At 36.4% G+C, this 24,951-nt stretch overlaps 1 protein-coding gene across 5 annotated transcripts in view; it reads right to left on the bottom strand.

Annotated features, from left to right (window-relative positions):
- The window catches only part of CFAP20DC (CFAP20 domain containing), a 209,287-nt gene that overhangs the window by 153,532 nt on the left and 30,804 nt on the right, over positions 1-24,951 (bottom strand). The gene's annotated exons all lie outside the window — the stretch shown is intronic.

The raw sequence follows: 24,951 nt of genomic DNA, 5'->3' as shown, positions 1-24,951 counted from the left end.
AGTAAAAGCTTTGAGGTATCCAGCAGAAGAAAATGCAAAGCTTCAACAATTCCTACTAGACATACTTCCACTGATAAACACTCTCAGCCCCAATGAAGATAAACACACATTCTATTGCATTAGGAACTCAGGGACTTGGGACGGTATATTCTTCCATAATCACCAGGGCATTGAGATGGGAACATGGTGATCGATAAAATAATTTCTAAAGCTTCCTCCTAAAGTGACGATGTTTCTTCTGCTCATCTTTGCTGGCTAAAGCAAGTCATACGGCCAATCTAATAAAAGGAGCGGGAAAGTGAAATTCTACATGTCTGAAAGGAAAACTGTAATATTTGAAAACAATCACAATGACTACCTGTGGTATACTAAAAATATATATTTGGTCTTTGTCCTTGGTTTCTGGCACAGAGCTCCTAAAACCCTTAGAATTTCCTGAAGAACAGAAGTGACAGGAGCATTGTTGTTTGTTATTCATAATACAACCCTTTCGATCTTATCTGAGTTTATGCTAATCAGGTGACTTTTGGTGGGCCCCTAGGTACTTCAGGATGGAGATTGGTTGCCAGAGGAGTCAATCATGTGATTAAAGGGTTGGAATTTTCAACCACCAAAGGCCAATGATTTAATCAAGTATGCCAACTTAATGGAACCTTCATAATAACGTCTAGAAAAGGTTCAGATTGCTTTTGGGTTTGTGAGCACATCAAGGTGCTAGGAGGGTGGCATACCATGAGAAGGCTTGGAAGCTCTGCAATACACTACTACATACCTTGCCCTATGTGTCTCTTCCATTTGGCTGTTCCTGAGTTGTATCCTTTATAACAATCTGGTAATAGTAAATAAAGCACTTTCTTTCCTGAGTTCTATGAGTCCTTTCAGCAATTACTGAACCTTAGGAAGGGTCATGAGAACCCCCAATTTACGGGTAATGTAGGCACACTAAAACAGTGGGGATAGTCTTATAGGACTGAGCCCCTTAACCTCACTCCAGGAGTTAGTGTCAGAGCTGAATTCAATTGATTCAATTGTCGAGCACTCAGGCGGTTTCAAAGAATCTGATACCATCACCTACTTCACGCACACACGCACACGTGCGCGACTTAGATGATTATTATAAACACTAAAGTCGAGAGCCATTGCATTCAGTTATTTACTGTTATATTTCTTTCCTTTCAGTTGGTCCTAAATGAAAAAAATATAAATGTGCAATATTTAGCTATCATTACTGATAAATTTTCTTTCACTTTTAGTCTTTTTCTAAATGATTGTCATTTCCATTTTGCAAATGGAAGCCTGAAAACAATTTTCCAAGAGAACATCAATGCCTATGGTTCTAAATATTATTATAACATCTTCTGCCTTGAGTTGTAGTAAAATTTTTATACTAAATCATTCCTAAAATATTTACATTCCATGCTTTTTTAAAAACCATTTTTCCCAACTTAGATAACAAAAGATGAAATTAGCGTATCACATTTTAATAAGACTAAATATAAAATTAATGACAAACTGCACAAGTAAAGGAAAATTATGGATAAAAGTTCAGTGACCAGTTAGAGTCTTTCATCACTTAAACCAACCAGAAATTGAAATTTATATCATGCTTATATTTTACTTTTATAGATTTACTGTTACTAAAATTGAGACTAGTTAAAAAATTTAGTTGATAGTATATAACACACATAGAATCCAGGTCATTCTACCATAATTGGCTCTAGATCTGCAGTACTAATAGTAGCACATCTTATGTAAAGAAAGGAAATATATAGAATTAAGATAGCAAGGAAGTCAAAGTATTGAGTAAGAACATGCCGATTTTAGAATTTTGCTAATGATTATATTTTATTATATTTTGCTAATGATTATATTTTGCTAATGATTATATTTTAAATTCTTTCTAGAGTTTCACTAGATAAAGCATTACTCATATCCTGCCTTGAAGAGGTATTCAGTATGGAAAGAAGACACTGTAAGTAGTTCATGACCAAAGTTTTCAAGATTCATTAATGAACTTTTGTAGATATTTCTCAATCTACTCAAGGAAGATAAAATTTTGTAAAATAAATTTCTGTTCCATAACGAATCTATAAAAATTAACTTACAAATAATAAAAAAAAATGTTTGACTTGCATATTACTTTCAATAAAATAAACAAAAACAGTTTACATCTCATGAGAAGATGATCACTTTTCAATACTGGAAGTAAATTCGTATCTAAAGTAAATATGAAAATTTCAAATAGCAGTAGGATTTTCAAACCAAGAAAAAAAATTTTAATGAATACTTATATATATAGCTTTGTTGGGGCATGGATAAAAAATGACCAATTTATTAATTCACTATTAGCAAAGTATAGGCAAGGCAAGAGATATAGCAGAAATGGAAAGAATTATGACCTCTGAGAAAAGTGTTAGTCAAGAGTTTCAAAAGTAGCCAATCCTGTAGATAATGTATAAAAATTACAGTAAATGAAAGTAATTTGTATCAAGAAAAACTCTCAATGGAATTAAATGCCTGAGATGTGCCGGCAGTGTACTGATGGATAGCATAATAAAGTCAGAGGCACACAAAATGCATTTTGTGCTCTGACAATGCCTTAGGAACTCTGAACGGCAGCCTTGATCAGCCTTTAGAGAGGTCCTGGGAGGATATGGTAGTTGATGAAGAAATTAACAACTCCAAAGAGGCAGAAATACTGGCATAGCAAATTAAAGTAGAAGTAGCTTCTTTTTTTTGAGTCATTTCTGTATTCTTCCATTAGAGGTTATAAATAGCTGGAAAAAAGAGACAGTATCTACCACTATTGATGAGTTCTCTGAAATGCATGGTATGAGATCCCACACAGAGTAAACAACAGCTTTTCCACCTGCTGGCAAGTTCCTTCCCAGCTCTTCACAGGGCTTGGCCCTTGTCCCTTGGGTCTCAGTTCAAATATTACTTCTGTAGAGGTGCCTACCCTCACTTTTCTTGAAGTAAACCTTTCTGTGTACCTTCTTATTACTCTGTGTATTTATTCGTTAATACTTGTTTTTTTGCTTTTTTTTTTTTTTTTTAAATGTGCTTTTCTTTCCTGCCTCTATATTAGAAATGTAAACTTCAGGAGGACAGGGATTTTTTTCTGCCTTGATCATTAAAAATATTCTAAGCATCTAGAACAGTACTTGGCATTGGACACTAATAAATATTTATCAAATGAATAAACGAACAAGAACACTAAAAAATGTTTTCTAGGTACACAATCACAAACGAATAATTGAGTTAAGTCTCTTTTCATAGGAAGGCATTTATAATATTTTATATACCATTTTGTCTATACTGTATAAAGCCCAATTGTGCCCCACACATATTCAACAATTTATAGTCATTTCCTTAAGAAACAAATACTCATCAGTTCTGCCAGAAGAAATATTAATAATTACCTGTTATAGCAGAGAACTCATCTTTGACAATGGCACATCACTAATGCAGAACTATTAATGGCTTTTCAATATGGATAACTCTAAGAACTAGCATTTGCTTTAGTCTGTACAACATCAAGCATGCAGACTTAAATGTTTTTGAGGTCAAATAAAATAGTTCAAGCTAAGGAACTGACAATAACATCTTTATGATGTTATGACTAAGAAAATTGATATACCTAACTCTAGCCAGGTTTCTTCAGCTGTGACTTATAATAGAAACTCAGTGACAAAATGCTTACCTCCTAGGAACCTAATGATGCCCTCTAAAAGCTCAATATAAAAAAATATGTTCAATAAATATTCATTGAATATTCAATATTCTTTAATGTTTAAATCATTCATTCATATGGAATGGATGAATCATCTTCTCCTCCGCCACCAAAAACAATATCCTTGACTTAGATTACTTACTTTCATGGGCTATATTTGCTTAAAATATAAGCCATAAAAGTAAATTAGGTTTCAAAACAATTATTCTAGGTGAGTTGAGAAAATACTGAAATTTCAAGTAGGTTCAAAATTCAGCTTGGCTGATTTAGTAACAATATCACTGCTGCTAAACACAAAGTAAGCAAATTATTAAGTTATTAAGTTTTAAGGGATGAAGTACTTTGTTCACATAATGCTTATGGCAATCTTATGAGATGGGTTAGCATTGTTATCCCCATTTCATTTAAGGTTAAATGATGTCCCTGGGGTCTCATTGCCAGCCAGTACAAAGCCAGGATTTGAAGCCAGGCAGTCTGGTTCCTCGGTATGTACGATTAATCACTAATCTATCCAGTGCTATTCCAAGGCACTTGCCTGAAAGCAGATTGCTACCAGTCCATGATGAGGTAAGTACCAAAACTGAGAATAAATATTCAGAAACTTACACAGCAATTTGACACTGTTGTGACATCTAAGTACATGATCACTGGACCCATCTTGTTGGGCAGGGTATAGACCAGTTAAGGGGCTGTCAAAGGCACATGAGTAGCATGCGGCCCTAAATAGGCAGTGGTACTATATACAGTCAGTAGAATATCATATTGGTCTAAGACAAACGGGAAATCAAAATAAAAGAAAAAGAAAAAGAAAAAAAAAAAACACCTGGTACTTCAAATAGTTTGAGAAACCCTGATTTACCCCAATATTATCTGAAGTCTCAGATTTTCCGTTCTCAGATGGCAAAGAACACTGGAGGTGTTGTCACTTTTTGCCTGCCTCCAGCAGATAATAAATATATTAAAAAAATTTTAATTTAAGTTTACATTTATAAATTTAGTATATATTTTAATAATGATGTTATATAAAAGCATTTCAAAATGAAATATACAATTTGTTTTCTTTACTGAATGAAAATATAATGTTTAGTTATTTAAGGTATGTACAAAACGCCTAGATGAACATCCATCTAGAACTTTAAGTTTTTAGTTCTACTCCAAAAAAGAAAGCCTTTTCACGAGTCTAAATACAATGAAAAATATTTAATTTACATTTTTATTTTGTAAGGCATTCACTCCCTATCCCTCAAAAAATCAGTTTTCCAGAATCTAACCCCTTGTTTTGGCTTTAAGATGATCTGGAAAGTGGTTTAAATCAGATCAGAAACCATAAGGAAGGAAATTTGGTGGAGTAATTTTCCATTTGATTGAAGAAATCAAAATATTTCTAAGTAATATCAAATATGTCTACCATTATGAAAGAAAAAATAAGATAGTCCATTATAGACTGATTTTCAACATAAATGATGAGTATCCATTTAAAGACATCTTAAAAAATGAAACTTTTCGTAAAATGCAGCACAAACTTCTTTGTAAAAAGGCATTCTAGACATGACTCAGAAAACTTCTGCTAAGGTTTGCAAACTCTGAAACAGAGGACCAGTATAGTGTGATTAATGGAAATACAGAAAGCTGTTTACTCTCAATTCTGGCCTGAGAATACTGCAGGACTTCTGGGATCTCTTCTCCAGTTACCTTCATGGTGAATTTCTAAGGAGGCAGTTGTACCTTCCTCTATCATCCTTTTTATCTTCCCATTTAAAAAAATCTGTTTCCCTAGGTAACTACAGAGAGGGAAGTACAGGAAGAAATATAGAGAAAAAACACACATACATACATGTGCATGTATACATGTACACCAACTTTGAAACACTAAGCTTACTTTACACATAATTCCAAGTCAATGGTTTTTGCCTTTTCTTAAAACATTCAGTGCTCTCCTGGCTCGCAGGCCTTTTTCTACCTGCTTCTGAGATTCATTACAGATGGCTGAGGCTGAAGTATAATGGCTGGATAAGTGGGGCATTACTTGATCTTCTATCATTCTGATAAGAATTCTATGAGGCAGAGAAAAGGCATATGCCATTATCCTCTTTTTTTTTTTTTTTTAATGGAGAAACTGTAGCACACAAAGTTAAGTAACTTGCCCAAGGCACCAAGCAAATTAGTGTCAGAGAATTCAGGTCTTTAAAACTTCTGCTCTTTTCATCTGATAAAAATACTGCCTTCCTTCCCTCTTCTCCAGTCTTTCTCATGCATATTTTATTCAAGTATGATATATATCTAAATTGTACTTTATGCGTATGCATTTCCAGACACATCAACCAAATCATCAAATCATAATTTTCTATTGTTTTCTTTGAAATGTCAGCTTTTGAAATGATACCCATAAATCTTTCAAATATGAAATTAGTAGAAAGAGGAGAGAATGATTGGAAGCAAAAAATATGAACAGTTTCAATGACTATTTGGGTAAAGAACCAAAAGATAAAAAAAAAAAAAAAATCCTGGAGTGGGGTCAGAAGGTTCTTTTTAACTGCATGTTTTATGTTTTGCCTCTTTGCCTCTTTATGCAGTAGGTGGAGCTATAGTACTATTCCTTAGGGTTACAGGAAGGTTTATCAGTGAAAAATAATCCAATTCATTCCTATGGTATCCATTTTCTTTTGCATTTTCAAACAGCCCTTTGCTGTTTTTGAAACCTTTTTCCTCCATGCCCTGAGAACCTTCAAGCTGCACTACCCACATCTCTTTTTTCTGGAATGACAGAGGGTTACCATTTTCACTGCACATCCTTACAATGCCATTTTGAGGAGGATATTAGGAGATACAGTTGCACAAAACAGACTGCCTTCTTCTACCTCATCATTCAAAAATTTCCTCTATAATCTATCAAATCTATTTTTTAGCTCAGAAACAGGATTCTCCTGCAACTGAAAAATTTCCAGAATCACTAGCATATGTCTTTACATTTTCAGTTATAATGCAGCAGAAATGAATGTTAATGACCTCTGATAAAATTAAAATATTTGTAGAAACTAAAAAAGAGAACAAAACAAATTTTATTCAAAAATGAGGAATGAAAGTTCCAAACCAAGCTAACTAATTAATTTGGAATAGGAAAAAAAAGAATCATCCTCAAGAGTACACAGGAGGGCCGGCCAAGATGGCGTAGAAGCTAGATGTTGTGCATGCCTCCTCTCGCACCATAGCAAACTTACAACAAAACTACAAAAATACCATGAGTTCCAGGCTTAGCTTCTTGAGGCACCTATAGGCCAGCATGGGTGGTAGCCATCTGCAGATTGCTTGGTGATTCTTACCAGGTGGCCCTGGAAGTGCACAGGCTGTGGCTGAACTTGGTGTACAGCTGGGCTTCTCCCAGGAGACCCTTGGGCAGGCACACCCAGTAGCCTGCTTCAATTGGCTACTGAGCCGGAGCACCACAGGCTGCATCTGAGGAGGAACAACTGAAGGGGAGACTGGGAAGGCACCAGAGCCCTGCTAAAGTGAATCCTACTCCATAGGGTCTGCCCCTCACAGGCCAATCCTCACAACCAATCAGCACAAGGGTCAATCCCTCTCATAGAAGTGAAAACAGCAACCAAGGCTCAACTATATCTGGAGAGCACACACAACCCACACAAAGGACAGACCTTGAGTACCTCATTCAGGTGACCAGGGAAGACTGTGCCACTGGAACCCACAGGACACCTACTACATAAAGCCACTATACTAAAACTGGGAAACTTAGGAGCCATACTTAATACATAGAAATAAATACAGGGAAGCAACCAATATGGGGAGACAAAGAAACATGTCCCACATGAAAGGACAGAACAAACCTCCAGAAAAAGAACTCAACAAAATGGAGACAAGCAATATACCAGATGCAGAGTTCAAAACATTGGAGATAAGGATGCTCAATGAACTTAAGGGAAGAGTAGATGAACTAAGGGAGAACTTTAACAAAGAGATAGAAAACATAAAAATGGAGATGGAAAGCATAAAAGGGAACCAGTCAGAAATGAAGAATACAATATATGAGCTAAAGAGAACATTAGAGGGAATCAACAGAGTGGCTGGAGGATCAAATTAGCAATTTAGAGAATGGGGTACTGGAGGATACTCAATTAGAACCGTGCCAAGAAAAAAGAATCCAAAAAAATGAGAATAGTTTAAGGGGCCTCTGGGACAACATCAAGTGCAACAACATTCATATCATAGGGGTACCAGAAGGAGAAGAGAGAGAGCAAGGAATTGAAAACCTATTTCAATGACTGAAAACTTCCCTAACCTGGTGAAGGAAATAGACATAAAACCCCAGGAAGTGCAAAGTCACAAACAAGATGAACCCAAAGAAGCCCACACCAAGATACATCATAATTAAAATGTCAAAGTTTAATTACAAAGAGGGAATCTTAAAAGCGGCAAGTGAAAAGCAGTTAGTCACTTAAAAAAGAGCGCTCTAAGATTGTCAGTCAATTTCTCAACAGAAACTTTGTGGTCCAAAAAGGACTGGCACTAAATATTTAAAGTGATGAAAAGCAAGGACCTACAACCAAGATTACTTTACTCAGCAAAATTATCATTTAGAATTAAAGGACAGATAAAGAGCTTCCCCGACAAGAAAAAGCTAAAGGAGTTCATCACCACCAAGCCACTATTATATGAAATGTTGGAGGGACTTAAGAAAAAGTAAACAAAATATGTATCAAAAATATGAATAAAGAATTGCAATAACTACATATCTATCAACAAGTACTTCAAATGAAAAAGAATTGCAATAACTACATATCTATCAACAAGGACTTCAAATGAAAAAGAATTAAATGCTCCAATCAAAAGATAGAGTGGCTGAATGGATAAGAAAACAAGACTCTTACATAAGCTGTCTACAAGACTTACTTCAGATTAAAAGACACAGATAAATCAAAAGTAAAGAAATAGAAAAAGATATTTCATAATGGACCTAGAGGGTATTATGCTGAGTGGGGTAAATCAGATAGAGAAAGACAAATGCCATATGATTTTACATCCATGTAGAATCTAAAGAATAAAATAAAGAAAAAGAAAAGAAACAGAAACAAACTCATACAGAGAACATTTTGAGGGTTACCAGATGGGAGGGGGTTTAGAGGGGTGGTGAAAAAGGGGGAAGGAATTAAGAAGTACAAAAAAGTAGTTACAAAATAGTCATGGAGATATGAAGTATAGCATAAGGAACATAGTCAACAATATTTTAATAACTATGTAGAGTGTCAGATTTATTGGGGTGACTACTTCGTGAGTTATATAGATGTCTAATCATTATGTTGTACAACTGAAACTAATATAATATTGTATGCCAACTATAATTTAAAAATTTAAAAAAATATTTTAAAAAATGCAAAAAAAAAAGTATATAGGAATCAAAGAAGTTCACCTGTACATAGAAGGCACTGTATCTAATATTACTGTGATGGTTAATTTTATGTGTCAACCTGACTGGGCCAAGGGGTACCCAAATATTTGGTTAAACATTATTCTGGGTATATGTAAGGGTGTTTCTGGATGAGAGTTGAATCTATAGACTAAGTAAAGCAGATTGCCCTCCCAATGTGGACGGGCCTCCTCCAATCTATTGGAGGCCTGAATATTACTAAAGGCAGAGGAAGGAAGAATACAATCTCTCTGATTGTCTTCGAGCTGGGACATTGGTCTCCTTTGTTTGGACTCGGACTTGGACTCGGACTCGGACTGTGACCGGCGTTTATACCATCTCCTGGTTCTGAGGCCTTTGGACACAAACTGGACTAATACCATGGGCTCTCCTGGGTCTCCAGCGTGCTTACTGCAGATGGTGGGACTACTCAGCCTCCATAGCCATATGAGCCAATTCTTTATAATACATCTATTTATATATATGTATATGAAACATTTTATATTATATAACATAATTATAGTATTTCATATTCTATTTAACATACATAGAATATATATTATAAATGAGAGTGTCGATTTACATCACGGCACAAGTTCCTTATCTCACACAGATGGCCGCATTACGTAGCATTGCTCTAGGTAATTCTAAGTGCTTTCATATATGATACTTGTTATCTATAACAGTAAACATTTATTGAATTCTTATATATTACATATAATTATGTGAAATATAGAATATAAACTATTATATTATTATATAATATATATTATTGGTTCTGTTTCTCTGGAGAACCTAGACTAACACAATTATAAATTTTATGTTAAATTACTTTAGTATAAATGAAGCATAAAAAAATGTACTGACATATTAATTCCTTTCTAAGTAATGACACTATACTTGAATTTTTTGGTAAACAATAGGCATAGTTTCCAGACTTATTTACATAAATAAATCTCACCTGTAAAACTGTGCTTAGTTTTTTATATTTGACTATATAAATAGATGTTAATAATGACAAAAGAAAATGAGGACATCACCTGTATGTCTCCCTGCTATCTGGAAAAACCCACTTAGACTTCACATGAAGACCCATATGGCTGCTTTAATCTATGCACTACTGGAAAAACAATCACAGCTTTTACCCCCAAAATGGCTATGATTTACCCTACTTGTAACTTTGAAGATACAGAAAGACTATAAATAAATATAATATAGATTTATAATGTGTGATACACAGGAAACTTCAACTCTACAACATTCATTAGGTAGGAAATGTATTTACCTTAACAAGACACCTTAAGAGACTTTTTTTCAGGCTAGAATATAAAATTAAACAAATTTACTGACTACCTACTATGTCCTAGGCCAGGGAAACAAAAGGTATAGTCTGTGAACTGTTTGTTATTGCCAACAAGGAAGATAAACAGCTAGAGTCAACTGAATGTAAATCAGCTTTATATCCAACCATCCTTTTTTTTTTTCCTAACAAGAATTTTTCAAAGAAGTGAGGGTGTTGATTTACATCACAGCACAAGTTTCTTATCTCACTGCAGATGGCCACTTTGAGTAGCATTGTTCTAGGCAATTCCAAGTGCTTTCGTATGTAATACTTGTTATTTATAAAAGTTAACATTTATTGAATTCTTATTACGTACAAACATTTAATCCTCACAACAACCCCATGAAATAAGTACTATTATCCCCACCCTATAGATGAGAAAACTGAAGCTCAAAGTTCATGGATAGTAAGTACTAGGCAGTATCTATACTAGGCAATCTGGCTCTAGAGCATGCTCTTATCACTCTACTGTACCGCCCTGTCCTTAAATTTGAATTCTCAATTCAGTGATGCAAATATAACTATCTTCATTTTAGAACTGAGAGACAATGCTCCTTGACTGTGTGCAGCCTCTAATGATGTCCCCAAGCTCGTAGGCACTGTGGAGAAATGCATGAGGGTCATGAAACATGGTCTTTACTCTCATGAAGCTTATATCACCATGGAAGAAATATAGTCAATAAATGAACCAAGTACAAGGTAGAAGGACTGCCCTGCCTTGGGCTTGGAAGACTGAACATGAGGGCCAATAAATTCTAAGGATATACTCCAACCTTAAAGGTGGACAGGTCTAACCCCACAGGATTGCATATGCCCACATGCCTTATTCTACCATTTGCCCATTAATGAGATACAGAAAGGAAGACAAATAGGTAACTTTCTCACTAACAATGTCTAGTGGACTCCCTGTGGGGTCTGGCTTCTGCCTTCGGGTGAGGGCATGGGACCCCACCAAGGAATTAGACAAGTAGGTTCCCAGAGAAAGCAAGGTCAGGGAAGGTATATAAATTCAGCTCTCTAAACATAGGATTGAGAGCTTCAGAGTCCACTCAGTTGGCTTTCCATAGGATCAACTTCTATGTTGCTTGAATAAAGTAATCAGTGACACTAATCCTGATATGAAGGCTATTAGAATAGAAGCCCTGGGACTTTGGTAGCTGTGTTTCTTTGGGTGGGCAGCTGCCTAAAAATAAGTCCTTCAAGGTCACAGCAGAGTTTAGAGGGGTGGTAGACTACAGTGGCAGTAGCAAAATAGGCTTAGAAAGTTTAGAAGGAATCTTCCCAATACAGGTTTACTGGAATAGAAAAGGTTAGCAGCAAAGGTTCTGCAGTATCGCAGGCATGTTTAAATGCCCATTTTGTTCCTTGCAAACAGTGTAACTGTGGACAATTTACTCATCCTCTTTAAGCCTCTGTCTACTCATCTGTAAAATGAGGGTAATAATATCAACCTTGAAGAATAAACTATAAGATACATGTAAAGTGCTTATTAGCACAAACACGGAAACCGGCACAAGACTCAACAATAAAAATAACAACTGATACTTACTCAGTCCTTATTGTGTGCCAGGCACCCTTTTAAGATCTCACATCCATTAACTCATTTGTTCTTTGCAATAACCTTATGAGGCAGCATTGTGGACTACATTATTATGGATGAATGTTCCCTTCTCCTCTCCATGTGAGAGGACAAATACATCCTTACCCCAATGACTCTCAACCATGTGACAGACTCTGCCAATGAAACTGAGCAGATGTGAACCATTCCAGCAGAAGTTCTAAGAGGTACCCAGAGAGGTTCCATCAAAATGCTGACCCTGATGATGGCATGTCAACCTGTACTCTGGATGAAAAGGACAGTTAGAGTAGAACTGCAGCTTACCCATAGCTAACATGTACCAAGAACAAGAAATAAATGCTTGTTGTCATAAGCTATTTGGGGATCATTTGGCACTTTTATTACCTTCATTTTCAGCTGAGAAAATTCATGCATAAAGTGGTTAAGTAATTTGTCCAAAGTCACACAGTAGGTGGGCAGTCCAACTCTAAACCACTGCAAATGGCCTCTGTTAGTGCTTGTTACCATCACTATCATTGATGAGGACTCAGACACCAAGGAACAGTTATTGGCAGCCAGGTCCAAGAGGGAGACTCAAAAATGGTTAGAGACAGAGAAGAAAGCGGGACAGGAGTGCTAGTGTGTGTCTGACAGAGAGAAGCAAGATCTGTACGTGCGATAAGAGTGGATGCTTGTATGAACAGATTATGGAAGGTTTGAACAAGGTCAGTGGAACTTATGCTTTATGTGGTAGAAAATTAGAAGCTGGCCAAAGAAGAAGCCATAAGACTAACAGGCATCCAAATAGTCCTGAAAAACATAAACCAGAGAGTGAGTAAGGAGGCTGCTTCAGGTTTGAGACAGGGACCTAGAATAAGGTGGGAGCACTGGCAGTGTCAACAAAGAGACAAAACAGAAGGCGTTAGTGGCTATCTGTATGTACAAGAGTATATCTATCCAGGCTTGTTAAATGAAAAAGGAGAGACAGACAAAGGAATTGTAAAGTATCAAGCCTAGGGTAACTGTAATAATGATGGTACTCAGGCTGGGGAGATATAGATCTTGTACATTTAAATGGACCCTTGGTCTTCCCTGATTTTTCTCTTTGGGCTATTTCCAGAAAAGGACCACACTGTGGTTAGTCACTGGAGCTAAATGAGAAAGGTTTAAATAGGTCTTATAGGGCTCTACAGTTTCTACCTAATGGTGTTTGGTATATGAAACACCAGAAAATCCAGTTTCAACTCTGTAATTTACTATAGAAATTCCACACCCCAATTTTCCTTATTTGCCCTTTTGTACCATATGCTTCTTATTGCTGAGAACATGCTCTTATATGAGTTCCCTGCAATGGCCAAGAATGAGATGTGGATAAAGCTTGAGGTAGAGGTGTGGAGGTGAAGAAGAGATGTTTCAGCTTCAAAACGCCAGTTCAAATTTTTAGCAGTCTAACTTGAGCCATGATAATGGTAAGGATACAAGTATTTGTGTTAATTTTTTCAGTAGAAGAGTCTTGATGGCAAGATCTGGAAAGAAATTCGTATTAAGGTGGACTAGGAGGGACTGTGATCATTGCTAGATTTGAGAACATTAGGTGTCAATGGAAACTAGAAACGTATCAGGGCCTGTCAGTTCATGAGGCAGCAGGGACTCAAGGAGAATCCAGGAAAATTTCAAGTGCTGACAAACAGAAATTGAGGTGAAAGAGTGGGTGGCAAATTGGAAGGTATGTGGGACATGAGAAATCATGTTGGAAGTTCTGTCCCAGGGAGTGGGGCAGAGTGCTATGTCCCTCCAAAAAGAAAGGCCCGTTTGGGAGTTCCTGGGGCAGAGTTCAAGAGGCACAAACTGAATTGGAGCTTAGATGAAATGTAATGTATGGAAAATAGCCACCTTTTGAACTAAAACTGAGAGCAATGACTAGAAACTCAGCCATAAAAGGACATCATCCATTGAGAGAGTTAAATGGGGGTAACATAAAGTTGATGGGGAAAAATAGAGAAAACTGGATTTAAAAGATGAAAAGTAAGAATTCACCTATTTTCCTAATTCTAACAGGCTTTAAAAAAACATTAAATGTTACTAACACTAGGATGTGAATTGGAATTAAAGAAGTAAGAGTTAGAAAAAAGAGTAAATTCAAAGAGCTGAAGCTTGCTGAGTGGAAACAGAAAGAAAAGAGGAGACACAGAAGATGTAAATCACTGCTAAAAGCATTAACACAGCACTGTATATTATAATTTATGTCCTTAATTTCAATGCTTTCTACTTGAAGATTCTTTGATATCACTGTAAAAACACAGGGCCCAGTATACTGCCCCTACATGAAAATATGGACCTGCATACCATAAGAGAAAAAGCAGTAGTGACCCTGATGCTTCAGGGGTTTGAGCTTTTAAGGAGAAAGTCTTCTCTTCCAATCTCTCAAAAGCAGAGAATTAGCCAGGCAACACTTCTGTTGGGGGGTGGCCTCAGGGAGAAGGGAGAAGCATCTGATATCACTATCTCTTCTCACAGGAGTCAGGTGCTTCCTAGGCCCTCTGCCAATTAGTGTGGCTTGAGGGGAAGGACAAAAAAGTGACCCATACTAAAGAAAGGATTCCAAAGCTGAGAATGTTCTAAATAGAAAAAAGTTAACTACTGAACAAAACTATAACTTTTGGCATTTAAAAATACCCATAGTGTACTAAAATGTCAGGTGACTGGCCACCATCTTAACCATTTGTTTAGGAGGGAGACTACAAGGTTAAAAATGCATGGATTGTCAGAACCTGACAGAACTGAGTTGGAGTCCTAGTTCTGTTAACCCACTGAGAAGCCTTGAGAAAGATATTCTTAGATCCTCAGTTTTCTTATCTACAAAAGGAAACTAATAAATACCTCCTTATTCCTGAGTGGTGGAGAATGTGCTAACATGAGTGCCTGTCACACATATGTGCTGAATAAACATTAGCTTCCCAACCCTAGGAGTCACACCCTGATTTCCGTATAGAAGTTATTGTGAAAAATTAATGTTTCTTAATAATGTACTTTATATTCAGCATAACTAAAATGGCTTTAAGCAAGAAAAGCTGATAGAAGTATTTTTAAACATGAAATTGTTCAATAAATTTTATTGAGCAACTACAATGTGTAAGGCATTGTTTACTGTTAATTGAACTCTCGTTCTAAATTCTACATTCTAAAAAAAATAATTAGTAATCTATGTATTAAGAGTTATCATTGATGATACTATAATTTTGAGTATAAGAAATACTGATGCGCATCCTGGACCCCACCAAAAGCAAAGAAACTATACAAGTTATTCGCAAATTAACACCATAGAGGGAACTACTGATTTTATATTCTACTATTTCTACTCTCAACCACAAATCTAGTAGGCCAGGTGAGATCAGGTGCAGTGAGGGAAGCCAAATCAATGTTCTTGGGCTTATCAGTTAGGATTAGTTCTATTTTTCTTCACCTTTCTCCCTTACCCAAGGAGCTGTGATGTAAAGTTTACATGAAAAAGACAGGATTTATGACTTATAAAAATAACTAACATTTGTACAGCTTAAAAAGTATTTTCTTCTTATTGTCAAACTTAATCCTCACATTAAGTAGGCATTTTCTCCTTTTACATATAAAGAAACCGGGTTTACTAGAAGATAAAATCACTTGCCCAAGGTCTTGGTTAATGACAAAGCTATAAGACATCAAGTATTTCTGGCTGAAAATCCTATGTTCTTTTCCGTGGTTATATGATGAATCAAAAGACCTATTATATAAGCATTTCAAGAGTTACCAGAGTTTGGATGGGGTGGAAAATGCACTGATTATTCACACTAAAAATGTAGCACAGAAGGGAGGCTTTAAGAATTATGAAACACTGTAGATTCTCAATCATCTGAAGGCAGATATTCATTTTAAGAATTATAACATCCTAGTTTCTTTTCTCTCTTTTTCCTCTCTCTCTCTTTCTAAGACAACCGATAGAATGTGTAGACATGGGCAAGCAGGTGTCACAGTTCACAGAAGTTCTAAATAGGAGAGAAGAAAATGAAGATTTGCTGCACAGATTTATTACCGCAAACTTGTTGGTTTTTATAGGTGTCACGTAACCTAATCTATTTAAGAGATTAGGAACATTAAATGTCTTTCAGAATAGCAAGCTATAGGCTGCTTTTATAGTTGGGTTATATTATAGTACTATTCTTTACCTTCCAAACTGTCATACATATGCCAAAACAATTCATAGGTATCCCCATAAAAGATACAAGTTAAGAATATCAGAGACACAGTGTTGGTGATGGTAACAAGTCTAATAAATCTCACTTTATAGCAGCAAAAGTTTGAAAATATCTGTTTCTATTTTCCAGATATGATATGAAAATGGAGCAATAAATGTATGTAAGTGATAGACTATGCCTGATGATGATAACATTGGTCAATCCTAATTTTATCACTGTACAGAATTCTGAGAAAGGTGTGAAACTAACTCACAGTAAGAAAGCAGAGGAGCCTATAATTAAAACTTCACTTTCATTGCCCCCAATTACTAAGGGCTCTTTTGAAAACTGCTCATGCTTAAACTAAAACAGAAGTTGCTACCTTATCAGACCCATTGGATTAACTGACGACCTTCTTTCCCTTTGTGAAACATTCCTGTTGGGAAAGGCAAACTCATGTCTGTAGTCTTTCAACCACTTCTTGGCTGCAGAAGAATGGGCCTTGGGCCTGGAACACTCCCTTACCAAGAAATAACGAGAGTCCTCATAGCCTGTGCTGGACTTGTTACCTTATGTGGGAATATCTTTCTCTGTTTCAGACTCAGTGTGTGCTCTTCTTTGTTCTGTTACGCATGTGTGTCATATGGCACTTGGCTAATCCCACTACTGTATCTGTCTCCTGCAGGGAGAAGACAAGGTACTTCTGCTGTAGCACAAGAGGGATGTGTGCAGGCCAATTGCCCTGTATGGCTTCAAGCAAGCCCTGCCAAGATCACCAAACTCCAACCCATCCCACAGATGCATGAGAAATAATACATAATACTTTTAAGCCACTTGGAGTGGTTTGTTATGCAAAAAGCTTACTAATACAAAGCCATTTCATACAACACCGTGTTCTGTGATAAATACCACTCTATTGAGAGACTATAATAAACTTAAAATGTATCATGTATCATACATGATACAAATTACATGTATCATGTAATTTATATATGAATTAAACTTCAGGTTAGTATTCGGTCATTTTATATCACTTTAGCCACTGCAGATAAACTCAATTGATATGAAATAATACTGATAAAATCATGTTTAATATCCTACCACTCTATTTCTAGGTAGGAAATAACTGTCATAGAACCATCATTAGCTCTTATTTCAGTATAATTATTGTAACTGAATGCTTTCATAATCTGATTCTTAATCTTCTTTGTGGTTGATAGAGACTACATTATTTGTGAACTAATCAAATTTAAGCATTTATTATCCTCATTTGTAGATTTGATGAAGCCTAAAAGACAGTATGAACTAGTAAATCCTCATTTGCAAAATATCCTAGACAAACAAAAATAGGTAAAATAAATGTGGTTTTCAGTAAAAAGAATCTTATTTCCTGAGGGAAGCTGAAACAGATACAATAACAAGAAAATACCTTTTGATAATTTGGGGTGGGGTACAGAAAGGGAAATGATACTCAAAATAATAGAAAAGTATTATCTTGAAATGAAAAGTATTTTAAAATATCCCTACATCTTACACACACACACAAGCATAAATGAATGGATGGATGAAAGGGGATATTGGGAGAAGAAGGTTAGGATGTGGAAAGTGGCAAAAAACTGTCACTCTCACCCCAACTACCAAAACAAGCCAGATAAACTACCACATCATAGTTTAAAAAACTTAAAGAGCTTAGGATGCAAAAATATCTAAATAACCTGAATTCCAGAAGTGAACATCCTTCATAGGAAAGAAGAGACACATGGCTGTTCTTATTTCTACCAGGCATAAGGAAGACAAAGAATGAACCATGGAGAGGAGTTACAAGAAAGTAGTCTAAGTATTAATAGCAGCATGTAGGCAGAGTGATGAATTAGGATTCTGAGAAGCCCCCCACAAAGCAAGCCTCAACCTGTCTGCCAACTTTGTCCCAAGGGTCTTTACTAAGTGCTGACGGTAGTAAGTATACTGAATGTAGAATGTGGAACTGGAAAGTGGAGAGAAATTCATCTAAGGCACTCTGGGATTTCAGTTACTGGAGGCTAGGGGTGACCAGTAGAGCTGAGAGAGATCTTTCTAAAGAATTCTAGGCCTTCACAGAGTGTCAGGGAGTCTTCCTCATAGCCTAGGGTCAGGCAGCAAGGTGGAAAAAAAAATATCTCCCAAGGCACAAAAAGCCAGCGGGGGCAGGACTGAGAGCAAAGAGAACTGTCTGGTGACCCAAAGACCTGGCATCTAGTCTAAAGCAGAGAGAGATCTCTCTCAATTTGGAAAGCCATGTGTCTGTAAACCTGCTAAATCTTGCCAAGGTCAGAGCTCAAGTCATGCTGAAGAGAAAGATCTGACTTTGTCTCCAAAAGATTAGTAACACTGAATCACACTGAAGCTAAAACAAAGGCCTGTTCTCGCTCAACCACAGAGTGACTCAGCCCCTGCCTCCACTGACCTAAAAGAAGAAGGGGCATGCTCTTTTCTGGAGGTTAACGTTATTTACTTTGGGCTTTACTAAAGATAGAATGTGTGGTATGTAATCCAAAAATTAAAGATGCACAAAGAAAGCAAGAAAGTCAGTCTAGATGCAGAGATGACTCAGATGGACAATTATTTGTTATGTAATTGATGAATATTATTAATCACTGGCAGTACTTCCTTTACAGGGATACATGTAATAAACAGGTAAATAATTCTAGTACTCAATGAATGGTGCAGAAGGTTTATATGTTTTATTTTCTTGTTATAAAAACATATAAAATTCTTGAGTACTTACTCCATTCCAGATACTGACTTAGATATCCGAGTCGCAAATTAAAGCATAGCTCATCTCTTTGTGGAACTTAGAATCTCCTGAGAAAGACAGACCTGTTAACTAACCAGACTATAAATCAACTCAATAATTGCTATTGGAGAAGCATAAAAAGAATGTTATGGAAAGAACAGAAGATAATGTTGGAAGAGTCAGGGAAAGCTTCAGAGAGAAAGACATTTGAACTCAGTTTCTTAAAATGAATGGGATTTCAAAGACGGAGATGAGAGAAAGGGCACAGAAGAAAAACGACATGGAAGAATATGAAAGAATAAAAGTATGTTATAGTTTTAGGATCCTATCAATAGTCCATGTTTTTTGTATAACAAAGGGCTGAGGGAACATGCTGGGAGAAGAGAAAGGAAGGGAAGGGGAGGAGGATGGACTGGACAAGACAACTGGAGGCAAAATGAACAGCCTTTAATTCCATATCAAAGATTATGGAAAGCTTTTAAGCAGAGAAATAATAAAATCAGATTTACATTTGTGACAAATATTTCTAGGACTTAAAACATTATATTATCATTGTTTATAAATTAGTTTCCACCTGACTAACTAGGAGCACTTGAAGAATAAGAAAAGATGATAGGAACTGATCAAAGATGAAGGAAAACAAGATTTAGGAGATGAGGTTAAGAAAATTCCCTGAGCTTTTCCTGCAATTGTGATCTTTATTACTAAAATGATTCATCAATACCATTTTTACATTTATGTAAAAATATAACCCCAATAATGAGGTTTATTAATATGGCAATGCTGGTTCAATTTATTTCCACATAAGGACATAAGTAAAAGCTTATCTTTGTAATTCCAAAACAGGCTATATTTAAAAAAAAAACACACACAATACATAATTTCATGAAGACTTAGATAATTCAGAAAGTGTGTCAGTTAGGAATGTGTTAGGTTACAGGTACCCCTGAAAAACAGTGGTTTAAATAAGAATGAGGTTTATTTATATTCATTCAAATCTAAGGACTGGCAATTCAGGACAGGTTAGTGGCTCAATAAAGGTATCAGGGACCCAGATATTTTCCCCCCATTTTTCCACTGTGCCATCCTTAGTATTCAGCTTTTGCATTCATGCTCTCAAGAAGGCTGCTATAGCTCCATGTATTGCATTCACATTTTAGGCAGAAAACGAAGAAAGAACAAATGACAAAGGACATGGGGCTAAAGGACAAATTAGCCCTATGAGTTTCTCCCCTTACAAAGCTTTCCTAGGAGTACTACCAGGAGAATTCCACTTGTCTTTCATTGGCCAGAACTAGGACATGTGGCCCTCTCCAGCAATAAGGGAGTCTAGGAAGGTACGTCTATTTAGCTGGGCTCACTATTATCCTGACCAAAATTCTGCTAAGGAAAACAAAAATGGATATGGGTAAGTAATGAGCAGTGTTTGGTACAAAAAATAAGATAAAATGTTGTCCGACTTTTCTGTTAGGTTGCACTCCAACTACTAAGAGACACATGCTATAAAACACCTTGCATATCTGTAAGGGAGACAATTTTCTCTTTGGTAAGCAGTTCATGTATGCTATTAATGCAGGCTTAGATACTTTTCTCCTACTTGAAAGGATGTTCCCAGCATAATATAATTTGAAGAATAAACTTAAAACACAGAAAACAATTTTGGAACTTCACCTAAATTCATTACATACCAAATGGCTCCTAGGAGTGACTACAAATGGTTGGCATTTTATATTGTATATATCATCGGTAAAAGTATGCACACTTGTTACATCTCCAAGTAGCAGAAGAACAAACACCTGCACATGTTCAATATTCTAGATGCTTACCAGGAATGGCAGGATAAACCAGTTGCTACAGTCTTCCTGACCAAATATTTTCCAAATATTAAGCTAATCTGTTATTGAAAAGAGGTAACAAAATCCACAGAACTAAGCATTTAACAATTGGCTACTATATTTATGACAGATGGCTACATTTACAATTACTAACAGTCTTGCTACTGTTTGAATATAAAAACCAAAAAAGCTACATAAATTACATGCTCGGTTGCTTTACTTCTAATTTAACTTAAGGGAACAAGAATTAATTTGATCTAACTATTTTAAATATTTGCCAACAGGATGAATTCAATGATGTAGAAAAGGATAATACTAAATTCACTGTCTTCTACTTCTTGCCACTAAACAACATATCAGCTTGCTTTTCTACTGAAATTGCATAAAATAGACAGGACAGCTAATTTAAACAGTTGTTTGCACATTCAATATTTATAACCTGAATCTTGCATGACTGACTGGAAGCAGTGCGTTAGAAGGTTTAGCTTAGCTGCTGCCTGGAGTGATGAATGGCCTTGAAGAATTTCTTGTTCAGTGACCAGATCAATCACATAACAGAATAAAAAAAATAAAAAAAAAAGATCAGCCTTAAACTAGATTCCCAACATTTCCATCTGTATGCAAAACTGTTGCAGGAAGAAATGTATCATAAAACATAATGTGAAGTTATTTAAAAATAATAAAAACCCACCAGAGATGGTACAGAATGCAAATAAAAAAGATAGGGTGACTGGATGATATTCTACATTTTAACTGAGTATTAACCGAAATTTTATTATATCTATAATCCAAAAGTGTTGTCAATATATAGTGATATTTTGATCGAGCTCAGACTCACAAGTAAAGGGTTTACAAATCATTGAAAGAGCTGCAATTTTTTTGGCAGTATTTGTGGTTGAATTTTATTTAAACAAACTAAAAGGTAGCAATGTGGCAATTACATATTGCTGTTTTTAATTATTCCAATAGTTATCCTAAAAAAATGATTCTGTTAAGAAAAAAAATCTTACATTTCAAATTATAATAATTCATACATTAGTGGTTAACCCCAAAACATCTGCATCAATGATGGAAGGCAGCGGTCCTGAAAATGGACCACAGCTGGTGAGGCTCTCCTTAGTGTATGCTAGAACAGGTCTGACAGGTTTGTGAGAGTTCATTGTATCTCTTCCCAGCTCCTCATTCAGTGATGCCAGGCTGGTAGCTTGAAAATGGCCATGGTGGGAATAGTTACACTACAGAAATTAGCAAAAGCTACACATCAGGGCTCCTCAATACCCTTCCCTCCACCCCAAAGCTAATTGGTAAACATTTACCAGCACATAACAGTGAGATCATTCCTAGAGTTGGGGTGGGAGTGGGCTAGGAGGCTGAAAGGACCAAGAGCTAAAGACTATAAGGTTGAGGACTTGCTGAACAAGTGCAGGAGTGGGCAGGCTCAGACTCCGGGTTAGGTGCCTTGGGTATCTAAGGATGTGTGTGGATAGCAATCAGAACTATGGGGATGGCATTTACTACTTCCTATGGCCCTTAGGCATTCACTTTCTCTTCTTAAGTTTACCCCCACTAGGAGTAGAAGTGAAAGCAGGAAGACAGGGAACTGGTAGAGAATTATAAGAAATGAGAAGGAAGAAAAAAGAAGGAAAAAGAAAATGAGAAAGAAAAAAAGTAGAAGGCAAAGGGCAACAATAAAAGAGGAGAGAAAAGAGAAAGCAAAAAGAAAAGAGAAAAAGAATGAGGAAGGAGAGAAGAAACAGGATGGAGGGAAAGGGGAGAAAAAAAGGACGCGAAGAGAAGGAAAGAAGTAGAAATAGGGTGATGGCCAAGGAGAGGAGATATTCAGACTTCTGCACATAGGCTGAAAAATGTCCAATAAATGCTGGATGCATGGTGGTCTTTTGGGACTTAACTGAAGAGATGGAGGCTCTAGAGCTGGAGACAGCAAACTAGAGACTTTAACAGTTTCTTTTACTCTTTAGAGGCCAGAGATTAGGCTTCTCTTTTGAAACAACGGGTGAGGCAACTTGGCCATGTTTCTATAATCAAGCAGTACCAGTGTGTCCAGCTGGGAACAGATGGTGGCAAGAAGATCCCAGGTTCTGGCCACCTTGTAGGTTTTCACGAATTCCCCATGGCAATGGTTTTCAAATTTCAGGGGTATCAGTATCACCTGGAGGCCTTATTAAAATGTGAATTGCTGAGCCCTATTCCCAAGAATTTCTGGTTCCAATGATTCCTAAATTGTTGATACTGCTGGTGTAAAACACTGCCTTAGTAAAATAAAAAAATCTCCTGGAAATGATTACCACCTAAACCCAAAGATCTTATCACTGAACACCTTAGCAAGAATTCAAATGAGAGAAATTCATGCTAATAATGAGGGGCAGGAGTCCCGGAAGGGAAGAATGGTATCACAGACCAATTTTTCCTGCTAATACTTATGCCCTCAGTTGGCTGTGGCATCCATAAACATTTCTGTAGTATCCAACTCTGGAGTCTCTCTCTGAATAACCCCCTGAAATCTCCATACATTCAGGGCTAGGTCTTCTAAAGCCATTTTTATACCAATGAGCATAACTGAACTAAACAGGAATGAATGCTGACCCAAAAATCATATTTTCTTTCTAAGTACTTTAAAATTGCCTGGTAGGACTGGAAATGAAGCAGAAACACAGAAAATGCTGAAAGAGTATGTACTTAAAGTTTTCCAGAGCTGGCTTCTATACCCAGCTGGGTTACCGTTCTTGGGCTTCACATGACACCCCAATATACTCAGGTTAATGCCCACACTGTTTTAATTCACTCAGGTTGATTTGGTTAACTAAAATGAGTCAAAATAAATTGCTCCTTTCCACAACCATAACAACTTTACTACTGAAAATGAATTTATATACCTTTTGGCACATGGGATATGCACTGCCAATTCTTTAACTTTCCTTAGTAGCCCATGCCAGGATGCCATCACCAAGCTGATGAAAAAACAGGCAAAAAACCCTTATGTCCATTTCAACACCCATGGGTGTTGAAAAAATTTTATTCATATATCATTCTTACCATTTTAAAAATATCAGGTAAAACAGCTATTACTATTCATTTGTTATCAGAAATATCAGTTAGGACTCTCTATGTCTAAAGTTAACAGAAAGCCCAACTCAAGCAAGGGCACTTAATAAATGGAATTCATTAGCTCACATAATTGGAAACCATAGGAGTAGGGCAGGCTTCAGGGTCGACTGACTTAACAGCTCAAAACAGTCATCAATGACTCAGTTTCTTTCTATTTTTCCCCTTCTGCAACCTGGGTTAGCTTTACCCTCATAGTCACAGGATGGGTGCCAGATGAAAACAGTGTCCTAGTGCAGCATCCCAAATAAGAGCCCTAAAATTCACTCTGATTGGGCCAGAGTAGCTCAGATTCCCACTCTTAAAAGAATAAATGTGGCTAAGTGGATGCAATGTGCTAACTGACCTTAATCAAAGCCCACACCAGGGGCTATGCTGTGATCAGTTTCACTAGAAGTACCTAGGCTGCCATTAGGCAGGAGGAGATACTCAGATAATTTTAGGAAGAGAAAAATGTGGCAAAATAAGCTAGGCAGTGAACCAACAAATGTCTACCACGCTTGTTTCTTATATGTGTAATTAGTAAATAACTTAAAAATTCACTTTATTTTGCAATCATTATAGTAAAAATTGGTTTAGGCAAGAATCATACTAAACTAGTAAATAAAAGCTTGATGAAGACCAAGATATTTACACTATCAAATTATGTCCACACAAATGACTTGTTAATTTTAAAGAGAAAAACAGTAACTTTACCATGAGGAAACCTGGCAGATATCATTTTAACCAAGTGACCATATTTAACATAAAGGAATATACTGACAGCATATGCCTCCTGATAAAATGCGCTGAGGAGGACATAACATCTCTTTCGTACTTCTTCTGCCAACATGTATAACCTGAATCTAATAAGGAAAACATCAAACAAACTCAATTAAGGGGCATTCTACAAAATAACTAGCCTGTACTTTTCAGAAATGTCATCAATGTGAAAGACACAGAAAGGCTGAGAAATGATTC

The sequence above is a fragment of the Pteropus medius genome, unplaced genomic scaffold (assembly GCF_902729225.1).
Source record: "Pteropus medius unplaced genomic scaffold, Ma_sr-lr_union100, whole genome shotgun sequence".
Classification (NCBI taxonomy): domain Eukaryota; kingdom Metazoa; phylum Chordata; class Mammalia; order Chiroptera; family Pteropodidae; genus Pteropus; species Pteropus medius.
This window is presented reverse-complemented; position numbering and strand designations above follow the sequence as displayed.